General features: G+C 44.9%; 1 protein-coding gene across 3 annotated transcripts in view; it reads right to left on the reverse strand.

Moving 5' to 3' along the window:
* The window catches only part of CDC42 (cell division cycle 42), a 60,655-nt gene extending 52,032 nt beyond the window's left edge, over positions 1 to 8,623 (reverse strand). For 2 of the 3 annotated variants that reach the window (XM_066270160.1, XM_066270164.1), the window contains exon 1: positions 8,534 to 8,623. The gene's annotated coding sequence lies outside the window, so the exon portion shown is untranslated. Of the gene's footprint in view, positions 1 to 7,935; positions 7,957 to 8,533 lie in introns of those variants that run through there. The other variant, XM_066270163.1, reaches the window with a different exon arrangement.
* Between the last annotated feature and the right edge of the window lie 9,910 nt (positions 8,624 to 18,533).

Below are 18,533 nucleotides of genomic sequence, written 5' to 3' on the forward strand. Positions count from 1 at the left end.
GCTCCACTGGAGCAAAGTTAGCCCCAGCACTGAGGATGGCTCCATGGCCTCTGCCTCAGGCACTGGAATGGCTCAGTTGCAAAGGAGCAAGGCCACAGCATCACCCCCTAGTGGACTTGCCGGGTGGATCCCAGTCGAGCTCACACAGGAGTCTCTTTGCCTCCCTACTTCTCACTTTAGAAAAATACAAAATACAAAAAAAAAAACCAACACACAGATTCTCTGACCATCTAACCCCTCCTCTAAGCCTTTAATAAACATATAAATTTGGCCTGACCAGGCGGTGGCACAGTGGATAGAGCGTCGGACTGGGATGCTGAGGACCCAGGTTCGAGACCCCGAGGTTGCCAGCTTGAGCGTGGGCTCATCTGGCTTGAGCAAAAAAAGCTCACCAGTTGGACCCAAGGTCGCTGGCTCGAGCAAAAGGTTACTCGGTCTGCTGAAGACCCGTGATCAAGGCACATATGAGAAAGCAATCAATGAACAACTAGGGTGTCACAATGAAAAACTGATGATTGACGCTTCTCATCTCTCTCCGTTCCTGTCTGTCTGTCCCTATCTATCCCTCTCTCTCTCTCTCTGAATTAAAAAACAAAAAAACATTATTTGAATTTCCAAGATAGGATACAATAAGTTGGATTCCCAATTAATCTGACACCCTCTCCCATGGAAACATCTTTCAGGTATTCTGAAACACTAAAGAAACAACACAGGCATTACTCTTAAAAGTAAAAATTATCCCCTATCCCCATCTTTACTGGTTTATAAACTCTTAGGATGATCTAACATTCTTTGCCCCTATGAGAGGAACCAATAAATATGACCTAAAATAACTTAAACATTTCCCCATAGCTTATATTTTGTACTATTTATACTATTTGTATACTTTCTGAAACAAATGAGGGTATCAGATAGTAATTTAAACCTTTGATTAAACTCTAATATTCACAGGAACTACCTATTTTTCCTAGTTATGACATTAACAAAAAACTACATAATTTAAAATCTGTTAACCTCAAAATATGCAATAAAAATACTAGTATAGCTCCAGTGAAGGTGTGTTATAATAAAAGATGAAATCACGTACTTTTTACTCTTGCCTGACCAGTGGTGACACAGTGGATTGAGCCATCAGCCTGGGACGCTGAGGATTCTGGTTTGAAACCCCAAGGTTGCCCGCTTGGGCTTGGGGTCCCCAGCTTGAGAGCGGGATCATAGACATGAGCCCCTGGTCACTGGCTTGAGCAAGGGGTCACTGGGTTGGCTGGAGCCCCCTCCCCCTAGTCAAGGCACATGAGAAAGCAATCAATGAACTAAGGTGTCACAACTATGAGATGGTGCTTCTCATCTCTCTCCCTTCCTGTTTGTCCCTATCTCTCTCTCTTTTTTCCCTCTCTTGCTTAAAAAAAAAGGTTTCCATTAAAATGTCATTGATAGCCTGGCCTGTGGTGGCGCAGTGGATAAATCTTCAGCTTGGAATGCCAAACTTGCTAGTTCGAAACCCTGGGCTTCCCTGGTCAAGGCACATACAACAAGCAAGCAATGAACAACTAACATGAAGCAACTATGAGTTGATACTTCCCATTCCATGCTCCCTTCTCTCCTGTTTCTGTAAAACTAATAAAGTTAAAAAAAAAAAAATACGAAGTAAAATGTCACTGATATACTAACCTAGAATTTAAAATTATCTAGTTATTACTAAGTGGACAACAGTATTTTAATAACTAAACCACACATTTGTTCCTGACAATGAATATAGGCATAAAGTGATTCTACACAATAGGCAAGAAAATATAATTCCTTTAAAAACCAAATAGGAGGCCTGACCTGTGGTGGCACAGTGGATAAAGCGTCGACCTGGAAATGCTAAGGTCGCCGGTTCAAAACCCTGGGCTTGCCTGGTCAAGGCACATATGAGAGTTAATGCTTTCAGCTCCTCCCCCCTTCTCTCTCTCTGTCTCTCTCTCCCTCTCTATCTCTCTCTCTCCCCTCTCTAAAATTGAATAAATAAAAAAATAAAAAATAAAAACCAAATAGGTTTCATATTCAGCTTAAGATACGAACTTTGCAATAAATTCTGGTACACTGCTTAAAAGGAATCAGATTAGACTTAATCATGTAGAGAGAAAAATAAAAATAAAACACTCAACATTGTTTCTGAAATTCCTTAAGACATCATTCTAGCAGCACTGAAGAGGTGCTTCAAACTTCAATGAACATAAATATGTGGGGTCTTGTTAAAACACAGATTCCACTTCAGTAGGACTGGGATATAGCCTGAGATTTCCAATGAACTCCAAAAATATGCTTATTCTGCTGGTCCAAATACTACACAATACATGCTTAGGACCTTACACCTTTGCTTTTATGACACTGGTTAAGATAATGGACAAAAAATTTAAAGCAGACAACAATTTCCACTTCATTTAATAATTTTAATGGGTTCACATAAGATTCATGTGGAGAGAAGGTTATTAAAATGTCGACATTTGAGGAAAAGGCAGATAGCTTCTCAAAACTGGAGGCCTAAAGAAGTTGTAATGGTAACAGCAAACATCTACAAAGCACTTACCAAGTGCCAGTGAATTGTCTTAAGTACTTGGCACAGTTTAACTGATTTGATTCTCGTAACACTCTTATGTAGGGACTACTGCTTCCTCTATTTTACAGAAAGTAAACCTGAGTCACAAAGACATTACTTAGATTGCACATATCTAATAAATGACAGAGCCAGGATTTGAATGCAGGCAGTCCAATTTTAGAGTCTACACTTTCTTTTTTTTTTTTTTTTTTTTTAATTTTTTTAAATTTATTCATTTTTTTAGAGAGGAGAGGGAGAGACAAAGAGAGAGAAGAGGGGGAGGAGCTGGAAGCATCAACTCCCATATGTGCCTTGACCAGGCAAGCCCAGGGTTTCGAACCGGTGACCTCAGCATTTCCAGGTCGACGGAGTCTACACTTTCAATCACTATACTAGCATGATTTTTCTAAAGAAGACACAGAAGCAGAATCAAAATGGCAAATCATAATGGCTTACTCTTGGAAAAAACGATGTAAGTGATAAAAGTGTAGTTTTTTGTGTGTGTGGTTTTTTTTTAATTTTTTTTTTTTTTATTCATTTTTAGAGAGGAGAGAGAGAGACAGAGAGAGAAGGGGGGAGGAGCTGGAAGCATCAACTCCCATATGTGCCTTGACCAGGCAAGCCCAGGGTTTTGAACCGGCAACCTCAGCATTTCCAGGTCAATGCTTTATCCACTGCGCCACCACAGGTCAGGCTGTGTGTGTGGGGTTTTTTTGTATTTTTCTAAAGTTGGAAATGGGGAGGCAGTCAGACAGACTCCCGCATGTGCCCGACCAACCGGGATCCACTCAGAAATGCCCACCAGGGGGTGACGCTCCGCCCATCTGGGGAGCCACTCTAGCGCCTGAGGCAGAGGCCCTAGAGCCATCCTCAGCGCCCACCCGGGGCCAACCTTGCTCCAATGGAGCCTTGGCTGCCAGAGGGGAAAGAGAGAGACAGAGAGGAAGGAGAGGGGGAGGGGTGGAGAAGCAGATGGGCACTTCTCCTGTGTGCCCTGGCCAGGAATCGAACCCTGGACTCCTGCACACCAGGCCGACATTCTACCACTGAGCCAATCGGTCAGGGCCTTCATTTGTTTTTCTAACAGGGGAGAAACCGGGACAGACACGAAGGGAGAGAGATGAGAAGCATCAACTCATAGTTGCGGCACTTTAGTTGTTCATTGATGGCTTTCTCATCCGGGCCTTGTTGGGGGGGGGGCGGGCGCTCCAACTGAGGCAATGACCCTTTGACAAGCTGGTGACTTTGGGCTCCAAGCCAGTTACTTTTGGGCTCAAGCCAGCAACCATGGGGTCATGTCTATGATCCCACGCTCAAACCAGCGAACCCGCGCTCAAACTGATTAACCCGTGCTCAATCCAGTGACCTCGGGGTTTTAAACCTGGGTCCTCAGCATCCCAGGTCAATGCTCTATCCACTGCGCAACCACCTGGTCAGGCAAAAGTGTAATGTTAAAGCAGAGGGAGGAACAGGATCTCTTCAAAGTGACAGACCACAGATGCTTGGTGAATTCCATGACTTAACATTATGTAGTTTCCTGCTATATTAGAAACTGTTCTGGCCTGACCTGTGGTGGCACAGTGGATAAAGCATCGACGTGAACACTGAGGTCGCCAGTTCAAAACCCCCGGGTTTGCCTGGTCAAGACACATATGGGAGTTGATGCTTCCTGCTCCTCCCCCCTTTCTCTCTCTCTCCCCCAAAATGTATACATAAAAATTTTTTTTAAGAAACTGTTCTGAACTTTAGCATAATAACTGAGAAAAACCTATTTTCCTAAAAAATTGTAATGGGACACAATCTTGGTGGCAAAACACCTTGTTTTACTTCATGAAATAAGCAGTTTGGGATCAATGTCCCAAGGACAACTAGTAAAGAAGAGTTTTGACATCCAGAACTTATAACAGCGGCAGTAGCAGACACAGCTAAAATGGCAAGTAATGAAAATTACTTTACCAAAAATATTTTGGACTGAAAAGATGAGTAACTAAAAGTAGAAACTGGTAGGGGACAAAGCATAACATGACCAGGAATTTGATACTGTTGAGTAGAGAAGTGGCAAAAATAGCTATTTGCAAATAAAGAGAGAAATGAAACAAATATTAAAGTCTGAATAATTTTTAGGAGTGTAAGAATTGATCATCAGAAAACACTTTCTAAGCAATGGTAAACTATCCAGATAGTACAGCTGCAGAGATCCTGGACTACACAGATGGATACGGTCAAACAAAAATAGATTGGTAATCATCATTTCAGTGAACCCAAATATGGACATGGCTGAGCAAGCACAAAAGAAGTCTCAGGAAACACAGCACACAGGCCTATAGAATATGCAGAAAGTGCAAGTTAATCCTCAAACATCATCAAATTTATTCATTTGATAAACATTTTTAGGGACAGGGTTGACCATGCCAAATCAAAGCCTTCCCTTCATAAAACATATTTTAATGAGGGAAACTAACAGATGTGGAAATGAATCTTGAATGTTGAAGAACAAGAATGAAACCCTTCAATACAGTGGGATATATAAATCTATTTGTGGGAAATAAGTTAACAAAATATTAAGCCTTCCTTCTCCTGCTGCAAAGGCCTTGTTGCCTGAAATGCTGCTCCTTAAGTGTTTTTTATCCTCTCAAAAGACTGTAAAGCCTGACCAGGTGGTGGCGCAGTGGATAGAGCATCGAACTGGGATGCGGAAGACCCCGAGGTCGCCAGCTTGAGCGCAGGCTCATCTGGTTTGAGCAAAAGCTCACCAGCTTGAGCCCAAGGTCGCTGGCTCGAGCAAGGGGTCACTCGGTCTGCTGAAGGCCTGAGGTCAAGGCACATATGAGAAAGCAATCAATGAACAACTAAGGTGTTGCAATGGGCAGCGAAAAATTAATGATTGATGCTTCTCATCTCTTCGTTCCTGTCTGTCTGTCCCTGCCTATCCCTCTCTCTGTCTGTTTAAAAAAAAAAAAAAGACTATAAAACATATCAAAATGCATTTCATATGTATCTACAGCCTGACTAGGCAGTGGTGCAGTGGGTAAAGGGTGGTGCAGTGCATAGTGTCGGCCTAGGGTGCTGAGGACCCAAGTTCAGAACTCCAAGGTCACAGGCTTGAACGCAAGCTCACCAGCTAGAGCACAGACAGGGTCACCAGTTTGAGCATGGGGTCATAGACATAACCCCATGGTCACTGGCTTGAAGCCCAAGGTTGCTGGCTTGAGCAAGGGGTCACTGGCTCAGCTGGAGCCCCTGGACCAAGGCACATATGAGAAAGCAATCAATGAACTACTAAGATGCTACAACTATGAGTTGACGCTTCTCATTTCTCTCACTTTCTGTTTGTCTGTCTCTGCCTCTGCCTCTCTCTACAAATAAAAGTGCAATTTGATCTTTACTCCCAGGAATATCTATCCATACTACTCCCAGACAGGCACAGTGAATTACTTCCAAGTTTTCCAAATGTGCCAGCTCTTGGATTAATACATTGTATTAGTGTAACAATTTTATACAAAACTAAAAATGCTTTTCTAATAGACCAGAAAATTATAAATGGAAAAATTATCCATTTATCTTGTATCCTGAAGTTACAAGAGAGTCAAGATTGGTGTCAGTGGGTTTTAACAATCTCACTGATAGTCTGGCCTGTGGCGGCACAGTGGATGAAGCGTCGACCTCAAATGCTGAGGTCGCCGGTTCGAAGCCCTGGGTTTGCCTGGTTGGGACACATATGGAAGTTGATGCTTCCTGCTCTTCCCCACTCTTTCGCTTTCTCTAAAAATGAATAAATTTTTAATTTTTAATAAAAAAGAATCTCACTGATATTTAAGCCCCAGAATACTTTAGACTGTAATACCTCTCTCAGATTCCTGAAAACTAAGTTTAACTGAGTACAACTGTTCATTATCATGTGAAAACATTATAAGAGGCTGGCATAACTTTAGGTCCTGAAAAAATTACTGGAAAAGAGCTTATTTTTAATACTCAGTTAATACCAATCTCTTATCTTACTGCTTTCAGCCTAAACCTTGTAAGTTCAAACTATTCTGCTACATTTTAAGAGAAAATATACAAATTGATATATACATATATTTAAACTTTTTTTTTTTTGAGGCACCACTGGGATAGGATAAACTTCTTAAATATATAAGATTCAAGATATAAAGCAGCAGATGCATTTCATTTTTATATTCTCTTAAAACAAGATCAATCATGGCAAACATTTTTTCAGAAGATCCAAACTCCACACCTATCCAATCACAACACCTACACACTGCAGAAAACTTATTTAAACCTAGTTCTCCTAAATGTTTCTTAACAAGCAATTTATTCTCTCTATACAAATGAGAAACAATAGGTAAGTACTTGTTCCAACAAGAACTACTCTTAACAATGCATTACACAATTGGATCTCATTTGTTTTACAATGCCAACATTTTACTGTGCTTCTGTACCTTGTAGTCCACGAAGGATGTACCTAACATAGGACCATACTGTGATCCCAAAAGTCTGAAAATGTTACTCCGGTTTTTTAGATAAAAATCCAAAACTCACTTTTAATTACAAAACTGAAAGTGTCTAGTAAGCAAAGAGTAGGGGTAAAATGAACTGATTCTTTTCCCTTGTCACAAAAAGCACACGTGAGTCAACTTAGGTATGCACTCTGCATCAATAAGTGATATGGGAGACATTAAACAGTTTGGGAAAGTCATTCTGGACCAGAGATGCTTCCACAAATAAATTGAGTTCATTTGAGTACCAAGAGATCTTTAAAGGTATTGCCTAAGTAAGTGGCTGTAGAAGGTATTGTCTTACGCTTTATTCCCTGGCACAAACTAATCTGGAGATTTTAAACTTCCTGGCTTTTAGAAGCATTCGAGACGACCGGGATTTGAAATCTCTCTGAATACGATGCATTGGGAAGCAGGCAGGATATCCAATTAAGGCTTCAAAATGCTGTCTTAATTTGGTGAGTCCCTGACTTGCAGGAGTTAAAACTCTCACCCCTTATATTTCGATGACGTCATCTTTCACACCGCATTTCTCTTGGACTTAAAGGGGAGTAAAAAACAAATGAACAAAGAAAATTTCCCCCTAATAACAGGAATTAAGAAAGCAGCAGAACCACAGTTTCGAGAGGTGGTTAGGTAACTCCCAGAAAGGGAAGCTTCAGCTGAATAGTCAGGAAGATAGAGTTGGAGAAGCAAACGGAAATGGTATTAGGAACTCAACCTAAAGCAAGAAAAACGGCGATCAGACCCACCCCGCCTGGACGAAGCTTCGGGAGGGGAGGCTGCAGAGGGAAGCGCGCCGCGGGAAAAGCCCGGGGCAGCCAGCAAGCCGCCCCCTCCCGGGCCGCCACTTACCGCCGCGCTAGCAAATCCGCCCGCCCGCCCACCGCAAAATGTCCGCGGCGGAGCAGGAAGTCGAAGCCGGAGCGCCGGGGGCAGAGCCATCCCCGGCGTCCCAGCCACAGACACCCTCGTTCCCCCTGGACTTCCGCGAGGGATTCTGAAGCTCAGACTCGCCGCGCACTGGCCGGCCAGCAGGCCGCCCGTCCGCCCTTGGGGCCAGCCGGGCGGGCGGGGGGGAGGGGAGCCCGAGCGGCCGGGATGGGTGTGACCCCTTCCTTCCGTCGCTGCCCGGTGACAGCCCGGCCCCGCCCGCACCTTCAGGCCGGCGCCCCGCGCCCCGGCCGCACTCCCCTCCGCGGGGCGGGAACCCCCGCCTTCCTCCCTCGGAGCCCCCCCCCCTCCATTCCCCCTACAGAATCCGGACCCGCGCTCGTCCGGACGGCGCTGCGCGAGCCGGCCACCGCACCCAACCCCGCGACCCGTGTTCCCAGGCTTCCCGGGAAGCCAGAGGCAGGGGGTCCCCGCGGACGGGAAAAGGCTGGGGGCGGCGCGGTGGGTATGGGACAGTTGGAAAGCTGCTCCCGCCGGGAGCCTCGGGCCCCGCACTCACCTCAGCTTCTCCGCCGGGGCGTTGGCAGCACTGCGCGGGGTCTCCTCGACTGCCGGACAGGGGCACGCGCGTTACGTCAGCACGCAAGCGACGCACGGTTGGGTACCCGCGGAAGTGGGAGGGACCTGGAGGCCGGCAAAGGCTGAGCCCGTGCCCTGAATTCATCCTAAACTCTGGTTCCTGTCGTTTATCGCGCACGCGCCAGCGAATGCGGCTTCCTCGTTTGCTGCGGAGCTCCTCATGTCTTTCTCAAATAGTTGTATTTATAATACTGTAAATGGTCGTTTGCAAAGCGCTTCCACTAACATTTCTTTAGGTAGTTTGCAACCTTGTGCAGTACAGTATTATCATCCCTATTTAGCAGAGAAGACGAAGACTAACCAAAGAAGAAAATGACTTGCCCGAGATACCAGTTCAGATGGAGGACCCTGTAGTCTGTGGGTCCTAGGTGGCCTGAGAGCTGAGCTGTTCTTCTCATCTTTGCCAACACCTCAGTCCCCCTGGCTCCAGCCAGTGTCTTCCTTTGGTTTACAGACTTTCTCCCCACTGCAAGGCCCTTCACTCACTGCCTGCACCTCTTCAGCCCTTTGGTTGGCTCTCAGCCCTTCCGATCATCCTATCCTCACAGCACCTGTTTATCATCTGTCTTTCCTGCTAGTGAGGAAGTTTCAGTGGAATAGGAACCTTCTCTGGGGTTCTCGCAAATGTTTGCCAGCTAGAGGAAAACAGATTATCTTAATAATAGTTGATTTATTGATGACTACCACTGTTATTTGATCAAGACAGACACCTATTTTTAATAATTTGATTTAATAGTCATATTTTCTTTTGGACTTTTTAATTACACAAGAAGAATAAATACATTTTTGAATGTTTACTATAGGTGTGCTAACAACTTTGCATGTAACAGTAGCTAATTTAATACTTAACCATTTTAAGTTTAGAACTAGTACCCCCGCCTGACCAGGCGGTGGTGCTGTAGATAAGAGCTTCGGACTGGGATGTAGAGGACCCAGGTTCGAGACCCCAAGGTCGCCAGCGTGAGCACGGGCTCATCTGGTTTGAGCAAGGCTCACCAGCTTGAGCCCAAGGTCGCTGGCTGGAGCAAGGAGTCACTCGGTCTACTGTAGCTCCCCGGTCAAGGCACATAAGAGAAATCAATCAATGAACAACTAAGGAGCCGCAACCAAGAATTGATGTTTCTCATCTCTCTCCCTTCCTGTCTGTTTGTCCCTCTCTTTGACTCTCTGTCTCTGCCACACACAAAAAAACTAGTACTCCCATTTATTGATACATAAACTGAGGCTCAGAGGTGTTAAGGGACTTACCCAAGGTGGCCAATGCAGGCAGTGGCAGAGCTGGGACTTGAAGGCTGTCTCTATTTGACCATTACACTATCATACTACTCAGCAGCTCTATTATAGAGGAATCAAAAGATAGTTTCAACTGTGGTCCTGCCTCTAATAATACCAACTGTTAATATTTTGGTGTATACCTTCTCAATATTTATTTATGTATCTGTGTATGTATACACACACATCTTTGCACAAAAACAGATTGTAATGTGCTTTTCTCTCTCAAAACTACATTGTGAACATCTTCCCATGTCATATACAGCATGACTTGTAAAGGCTGTATACTACTGCATTGGCATTATAGTATTTATCCAACCTCCTGTTGTAATCTAAGTTGTTTTGGGCTATTACAAATTTTTTACTATTGTAAAAATGCATAAGCTTAGTTTCTTAAACTTGAGGGGAAACTGGTTATTTCTCCCTCTGCAAGGCCATTTGGAAGTGACCTTTCCTTCATCCCTTCTCACAATCCCACGAATTGTCCCCAATATCTGCTCTTTCCATCAGCAGCAATATCTTGATGGGGTGTCACCCAACTTCTTGGTTTTTCCTGCCTTTATACTGAGGACAAGGACTCATTTAGCACTTTGTCTACTATGCTGTCAGGTTTTTGTCAGAGGGCCCTCCCCCAGCTTTTCACAGCCCCAGAAGGCAGTAGCATTACTACTTAACCCCACTCAACTGCTTCCCTTGCTGCTAGCCCATCCAGACACCAGCCTCCCAGGAGTGCTTCTTTGCCACTGCCCCACTGGCTACAGCTGCCTGTTAACAGAAGGGGTAGCATCCAGGTCTCCAGCTGCCCTTCCCCTGTACTTACAAGCGCAGCGTCCATTCCTCCTTCTTCTAGTAACAGTACTTCTATTTCTTCTGGAGCCACCCCTCCCTCATTCTTACTCCAAGAAGCTCTAGAGGAGATGACTCTACCCCCAGTTGCAGGGATAGACTGGTGACCTAGGCTTGACCAATCAGAGCGTTTTAGACAGCACCCCTTGCCACAGTATTTCAGCAATGAGATAATCAATTTCTTATACTGCCTGAGCCAGGCTGAGTAAGTCTCTGTCACAACTATAAGCCTATTGATGAATCACTCTGCCATCTCTACGCCCCATGTCTGCTCCTGTGTGGTTCTAGTCACCACCCTCTATGTAGATGATTCCCAAATCTCTACTTCCTCCATTGCCTATTCCCACCCCCATTTCCAAATTTTATTTATTTATTTATTTTGAGAGAGAGAGAGAGAGAAGGGGGAAGTGAGAGTAAGACAGAAACATCAATCTGTTTCTGTATGTGCCCTGTATGGGGATTGAACTGGAAACTTTTGTGTACCGGCCAACCAAGCTATCAGGCTAGGGCCCCATTTCCAAATTTTGGCTACTCAGAAGACCCATCAGCACCACTGAAACCATCTTCCAATTCCCACCTGCTCCAGGATCTTTGCTGCCTAAATCTGCTGTCCATGCACCCTCGCACATCCAGGGGCTCCCAAACTTTCCTGTACCCATAAAATTTATACCCAATTTCTAGAGGGTTCCTTTGAGAATCTTTGTTTTAATTCATCTTATACAGCACAACCTCCATCTTCTCAGGTCTTAGCTCTTAGTAAGTCACTTCTAGGCTCAGGTGTTGCTTCTAGGCTCAGGAACCTCCAAATAAAATTCTAAGTCCTTCGGCTAGGCATTCTCTGTCCTCTGTTATCTGGCACCAACTTGCTTTTCCAAACTTATTTCCTTTTCTGTATTAGTCAGGGTTCTCCTATATATATAAAAAAGTTGACTCAAACAACTATGGAAGCTGATAAGCCCCAAGATCTGCATTGTGAATTGACAAGTCAGAGACCCAGGAGAGCTACTGGTATAGTTCCAGTCCAAGTTGTAGGGCCTGAGAACCAGAAGAGCCGATGTCTCAGTTGCTGTACAATAACTAGCAGGCTTAAGATCCAGGAAAGACCAATGTTTCAGTTTGTGTCCAAAACCCGGAAAAATATTCCCTAACTTGAGGGATGGTCGGCCTTTTGTTCTATTCAGGCCTTCAACTGTTTGGATGAGTCCCACCACAATAGGGAGAGAAGTCTGCAGTAGTCAGTCTACCAATCCAAATGTTAATCTCATCCCAAAACACCCTCACAGACACACCCTGAATAAGGTTTGACCAAATATCTGGGCACCTCATGGCCCAGTCAAGTTGACACAGATTAACCATCATACCTTCCATCATACACTTTATGCTGACAACTTCCTTTTATGCATGCAGGTAACAAATTTCTTGCCTCTACACCCCTACTCATCCCTTTGTCTAGAATACCTTTCCTGTTCATCCATCCTACTTGTCAAGTCCCGCCATGAACTCTGCCTTTTGCCAACACTGAGCTGTGTCCTTTCCCACCTCAGTGGCTCTGAAGATTCAGCGGTTCCCCTCTCTGTCTGCCAAACTCCTATTCCTCTCTCCTTCAAATACTAGCCTAGACCTCAGCTCTGAAGCCCTCCTTGACAACCTCTGGCCACAGTCATTCCTATTACACTTTATATTTCAAGCATACCATATTAGAATCATTTATAGCCTTGCTAACACAACCATTAGTCCATGAGTGGGCAAGGATCTTATTTATTTTTGTATCCTTTGAACTTAATTTCCTGGCACATTGCCAGCCCTCAAAAATGTTTGATAAATAATGCATGAATGAATGCAATGCCACCTCTTCCACAAAGCATGCTTTGCTTCTGGCTGCCAAAAGGGATCGCTGCCTCTTCAAAACACTGATAGCATTTACCTGGGGACTTCTTTAGGACCTTGCCCTGTTCTGCCATGTATCTCCATGCTGTCTCTTCCCAACTGCAAGCTACCAGGGGCAGGGGCAGTTTTGAATGCATCTCTGTGCCCCTCACCATACTCTTCAGGTACCTTAAACATAAGGAGCATTTAAACACCGGCTGAGTGAGAGAAGCCTCCAAACTGCATTCTCTGCCAAATGCAGAAGACCGCAAATCCACCACCATCTCCCCAGGGCCTAACAAGATTTACAAAAGAAGTCAGTAGGATCCACATTAAAGAGGCGGATCTTCATGGTCTTCAGTCTGAGGATTTACATAAGAAAATCCTAATTTAAGACTTTCCATGTGATTCACAGGTGATGAAACTATAAAGAAAAGCCAGAAAGTGATTATTATAAAAAAAAATCCAGCTGCTGGCTGCCTCTAAATGAGGTTGTAATCTGAGAGGGATGGGGGACCGTAGCGGGGACAGTTGACAATGTTCTGTTTTATGACCTGAGTGATGATTACATGGATGTTTGTTTTGTAATTATTCACCATACTGTACATTTGTGTTATGTGCTTTTTCTCATGGGTAATATTTCATAAAAGTAAAGGTTAAAAATAATTTAGTAAAACAAAAAGTCTCACTGTTGTTACTGAAAAGTTGATGCTGTTGTGCAAACTCCTGTCACTTAAGAATCAAGCCTACCTTCCCATTCCGAATTACTGGCAGGTCTTTTCCTCCACTAGCCGATAATGGCCCAGACCTTGTTGACAGCCCCACTCTGCTGGTAACACTCCAGACATGCTCGGGTTTTGCCTGCCACACCATAAGAGGCTAGAGCTGCTGCAGCTGCAGTCTGTCTACTCTATGGCTCTGACCCCACCCCCACCCCTTCTGCAGCCCCACCCACTGCTCAGCCTCCCTTCACCGTTTTGTGCCACAACTGTACACTTATCCAGGGACCCTGACCTTTCTAGGAGTCAGAGAAAGGAAAAGAACTGACCAAACCTGTTTGTTTGCCTTTTCTCCAACTGGTCCAGACTTGCCAGACTTTCATCTCTGTTACACATCTCTGGCAAAGATAATCTGGGTCACTAAAGAAGGGTAGGTAAAATGGGACAGGGAAGAGAGAAGTCTAGAAGTAACTGAGCAACTCCATCCCCTTCCGGTAGGACTTAGTAAGAACCCAGAGGCACATGGCACAATGATGAATTTTTTTTTTTAATTTTTTTTAATTAATTTTTAGAGAGGAGAGACAGAGAGAGAAGGGGTAGGGAGGAGCAGGAAGCATCAACTCCCATATGTGCCTTGACCGGGCAAGCCCAGGGTTTCGAACCGGCGACCTCAGCGTTTCCAGGTTGACGCTTTATCTACTGTGCCACCACAGGTCAGGCATGATGAAGTTTTAACTTGAAAACTATCTGAGCTCTGGCCAAATAGCTTGGGTTAGAGTGTCATCTCAAAGCACAGAGGTTGCCTGACCTGTGGTGGCACAGTGGATGGAGCATTGACGTGGAAATGCTGAGGTCGCCGGTTCAAAGCCCTGGGCTTTCCTGGTCAAGGCACATATGGGAGTTGATGCTTCCAGCTCCTCCCCCCTGTCTCTCTCTCTCCCTCTCTGTCTCCTCTCTAAAATGAATAAATAAAATAAAATTAAAAAAAAAAAAAAAAAAAAAACAAAGCACAGAGGTTGCTGGTTCAATCCCCAGTCAGGGCACATTCAGGAACAGATTGATATTCCTGTCTTCCCTTCTGTCTTCCTTCCTCTCTCTAAAAATAAACATTTAAAAAAAAGAAAGAAAACTATCTGAGGATCACTCATGTGGGCCAGTTGGTCATTGGCAGTTGTGACCAGTATTCAGCAGTTAGTATCTATTATGTGCTAGGTACCACAGATGCAAAGTAGGCTGATATCACCTGATCTGTGATAGCAAAGTGGATAAAGTGTCGACTTGGAACACTGGGGTTGCTGATTCGAGGTCCCAGGCTTGCCTAGTCAAGGCACGTATGAGAAGCAACTATAAGTTGATGCTTCCTGTTCTTGCCCCTACCCTTTCTCTTTCTCTCTCCTCTCTCTCTAAAATCAATATATAAAATATTTAAAAAACAAAACAAAACAAAGCAAAAAGACCCAACTTGTGGTGACACAGTGGATAGTGTTGACCTGGAATGCTGAGGCCGCCAGTTCAAAAGCCCTCAGTTTGCCCAGTCAAGGCACATACGAGAAAAAACTACAAGTTGATGCTTCTTGCTTCTTCCTCCCCCCCCACTCCCACCTTTCTCTCTCTCTCTCTCTCTCTTTCTCTCTCTCACCTTTCTAAAATCAATAAATAAAATCTGTAAAAAATATATAAATATGGCCCTGGCTGATTGGTTCAGTGGCTAGAGCAGGCATGGCCAACATACGGCCTGTGGGCCAGATCCTCTGGCCCGCGTAATAAGTTTATGCGGCCCACGATTAAGTTTTTAATATTCACTGCTACTTTAAAATCTCAGCTACTCAGAAGCGGAAGTGTCTTTGATTAGTGGAAATTGAGATATTTAAGAAGATAGTGATATACGGAAAAGAATTCCGCATGTGACTAATCTAGGGTTAACTTCCAATAATTGGTCGAATGGATTCGCAATATTTGTTTTTTTGTTTTTTGGGGTTTTTAAAAATATTTTATTTATTGATTTTTTTAGAGAGAGAGGAGTGAGAGAGAGAGACAGAGAGAGAGAGAAGGGGGAGGAGCAGGAAGCATCAACTCCCATATGTGCCTTGACCAGGCAAGCCTAAGGTTTCGAACCGGCGACCTCAGTGTTCCAGGTCGACGCTTTATCCCACTGCACCACCACAGGTCAGGCCTTCTTTGTTTTTTTTAAAAAATCCCATTATAAAGATTTACGGCCCTGGCCGGTTAGCTCAGCGGTAGAGCATCGGCCTGGCGTGTGGGGGACCGGAGTTCGATTCCCGGCCAGGGCACATAGGAGAAGCGCCCATTTGCTTCTCCACCCCCCCACCCCCTCCTTCCTCTCTGTCTCTCTTCCCCTCCCGCAGCCAAGGCTCCATTGGAGCAAAGATGGCCCAGGTGCTGGGGATGGCTCCTTGGCCTCTGCCCCAGGCGCTAGAGTGGCTCTGGTCGCAACACAGTGACACCCAGGAGGGGCAGAGCATCGCCCCCTGGTGGGCAGAGCCTCGCCCCTGGTGGGCGTGCCGGGTGGATCCCGGTGGGGCGCATGCGGGAGTCTGTCTGACTGTCTCTCCCCGTTTCCAGCTTCAGAAAAAAAAAAAAAAAGAAAAAAAAGATTTACAACTTTTGTACCCATCTGTACTCGATATGAACTGTTTGACATTTAGCAGCAATGTGAAACCCACATTCTTTTAGGCAGAGTTTGCCAGTGCGCACCCAAGGTCAAACAATCCGTTATTTTTGTGGTCAAGTGTGCTGAATCAAGTGGCATTGTAGCATAGACAATAGCTGCAGTTAACTGAAAATGTGTACAGGCTGTTTGTAAGACAAAATCATTGTTTTATTTGCGATATAACCCCTTCAAGCTCATTCTATTAATTAATATTGTTTCGATTGATTGCGATAGTTTGGATATTTATACGGTATATAATTACATTTTTATTAAAATATTTTATTAAAATGATATTGTATATTAAAATTTGTTTTCACTCACATTTATTCATAAAAAATTACATAATAAAACTTTGTTTACTTAAATATTTTTTAATTTTAATATTTCGTTTGGCCCGTGAAAAAAGTTTTCTTTCTAATCTGGCCTGGGGGCAAAAACTGTTGGCCACGCCTGGGCTAGAGCATCAGCCCAGTGTATGGACATCCCAGGTTCAACTCCTGGTCAGGGCATACAAGAGAAGCAACCATCTGCTTCTCTCCCCCTCGCTCTCCCCCTTCTCTCCCTCTTCCTCTCCTGCAGCCAGTGGCTCAACTGGTTTGAGCATCCTCTGTTAGTCTGAGTATGTCAGCCTCAGATGCTCAAAATAGCTCCACTGAGGCCCTGGCCGGTTGGCTCAGCGGTGGAGCGTTGGCCTGGCGTGTGGGGGACTCAGGTTCGATTCCCAGCCAGGGCACATGGGAGAGGCGCCCATTTGCTTCTCCACCCCCACCCTCCTCCTTCCTCTCTGTCTCTCTCTTCCCCTCCAGCAGCCAAGGCTCCATTGGAGCAAAGATGGCCCGGGCGCTGGGGATGGCTCCTTGGCCTCTGCCCCAGGCGCTGGAGTGGCTCTGGTCGCGGTGGGGCGCATGCAAGAGTCTGTCTGACTGTCTCTCCCCGTTTCCAGCTTCAGAGGAGTGCAAAAAAAAAATAGCTCCACTGAGCATTAGCCCCAGATGGGGATTGCCACATGGATTCCAGTCGGGGCACATGCGACAGTCTCCCCTCCTCTCACTTAAATATATATATAAAAGTAAGCCTGCCCTGTGGTGGCGCATTGGATAAAGCATCGACCTGGAAAGCGGAGGTCGCTGGTTCAAAACCCTGGGCTTGCCCGGTCGAGGCACATACCACAAGCAGCCAATGAACAGCTGAGAGTGAAGCAATAACTTCACATTCCCCTCCAGCTCCTCTCTATGTAATATCAATAAATAAAATATTTTAAAAAAAAAACAAAAAAGTAAAGCCTGACCAGGTGGTGGCGCAGTGGATGAAGCATCAAACTGGGATGCGGAGGACCCAGGTACGAGACCCTGAGGTTGCCAGCTTGAGCGCGGGCTCATCTGGCTTGAGCAAAAAGCTCACCAGCTTGGACCCAAGGTCGCTGGCTCGAGCAAGGGGTTACTCGGTCTGCTGTAGCCCCACAGTCAAGGCACATATGAGAAAGCAATCAATGAACAACTAAGGTGTCACAACAAAAAACTGATGATTGATGCTTCTTATCTCTCTCTGTTCCTGTCTGTTCCTATTTTACCCTCTCTGACTCTCTGTCTCTGTAAAAAAAAAAAAAAAAAAAAAAAATTTCAGAGCCTCTTTCTCCACATTACCTTCAGTACTAGAATCTAGTGCATACTCAATGAATCTGTTAAGCTCTGGCCAATTAGCTCATTTGGTTAGAGCGTTGTCTCAATAGCCAAGGTTGTGGGTTTGATCCCTGGTCAGGGCACACACAAGAATCAACCAATGAATGCAGAAATAAATAAAACAACAAATTAATGTCTCTCTCTCCCTCCTCCTCCCTCTAAAATAAATATAAATTAAAATTTAAAAAATACATACACACACACACTTGCCAGTTAGCTCAGTTGGTTAGAGCATCATCCTGATAGGCCAAGATTGTGGGATTGACCCCTGGTTAGGGCACATACAAGAGGCAACCAGTGGGTGCAGAACAAAGTGGAACAACAAATCAGTGCTTCTCTCTCTCCCTAAAATCAATTGATAATATAATCTGTTGAAGAAATACAATGAATGAAGACTTAATTCCTAATCAAGGAATTAAGGTCTCATAGTGAGACAAACTATAATTAAAATAAGTATGAAAACAAGAGTTTGTACAAGAGCCTGAACTGTGGTGGCATAGTGGATAGAGCATCAACCTGGAGTACTGAGGTCACTGGTTCAAAACCTTGGGTTTGGCCTGACCTGTGGTGGCGCAGTGGATCAAGCGTCGACCTGGAATGCTGAGGTCGCTGGTTCAAAACCCTGGGCTTGCCCGGTCAAGGCACATATTGGAGTTGATGCTTCCAGCTCCTCCCCCCTTCTCTCTCTCTCTGTCTCTCTTCTCTAAAATGAATAAATAAAAATAAATAAAAAACTGGCCCTGGCCGATTGGCTCAGTGGTAGAGCATCGGCCTGGCGTGCAGGAGTCCCGGGTTTGATTCCCGGCCAGGGCACACAGGAGAAGCGCCCATCTGCTTCTCCACCCCTCCCCCTCTCCTTCCTCTGTC

Source organism: Saccopteryx bilineata, chromosome 3, assembly GCF_036850765.1.
Source record: "Saccopteryx bilineata isolate mSacBil1 chromosome 3, mSacBil1_pri_phased_curated, whole genome shotgun sequence".
NCBI lineage: Eukaryota > Metazoa > Chordata > Mammalia > Chiroptera > Emballonuridae > Saccopteryx > Saccopteryx bilineata.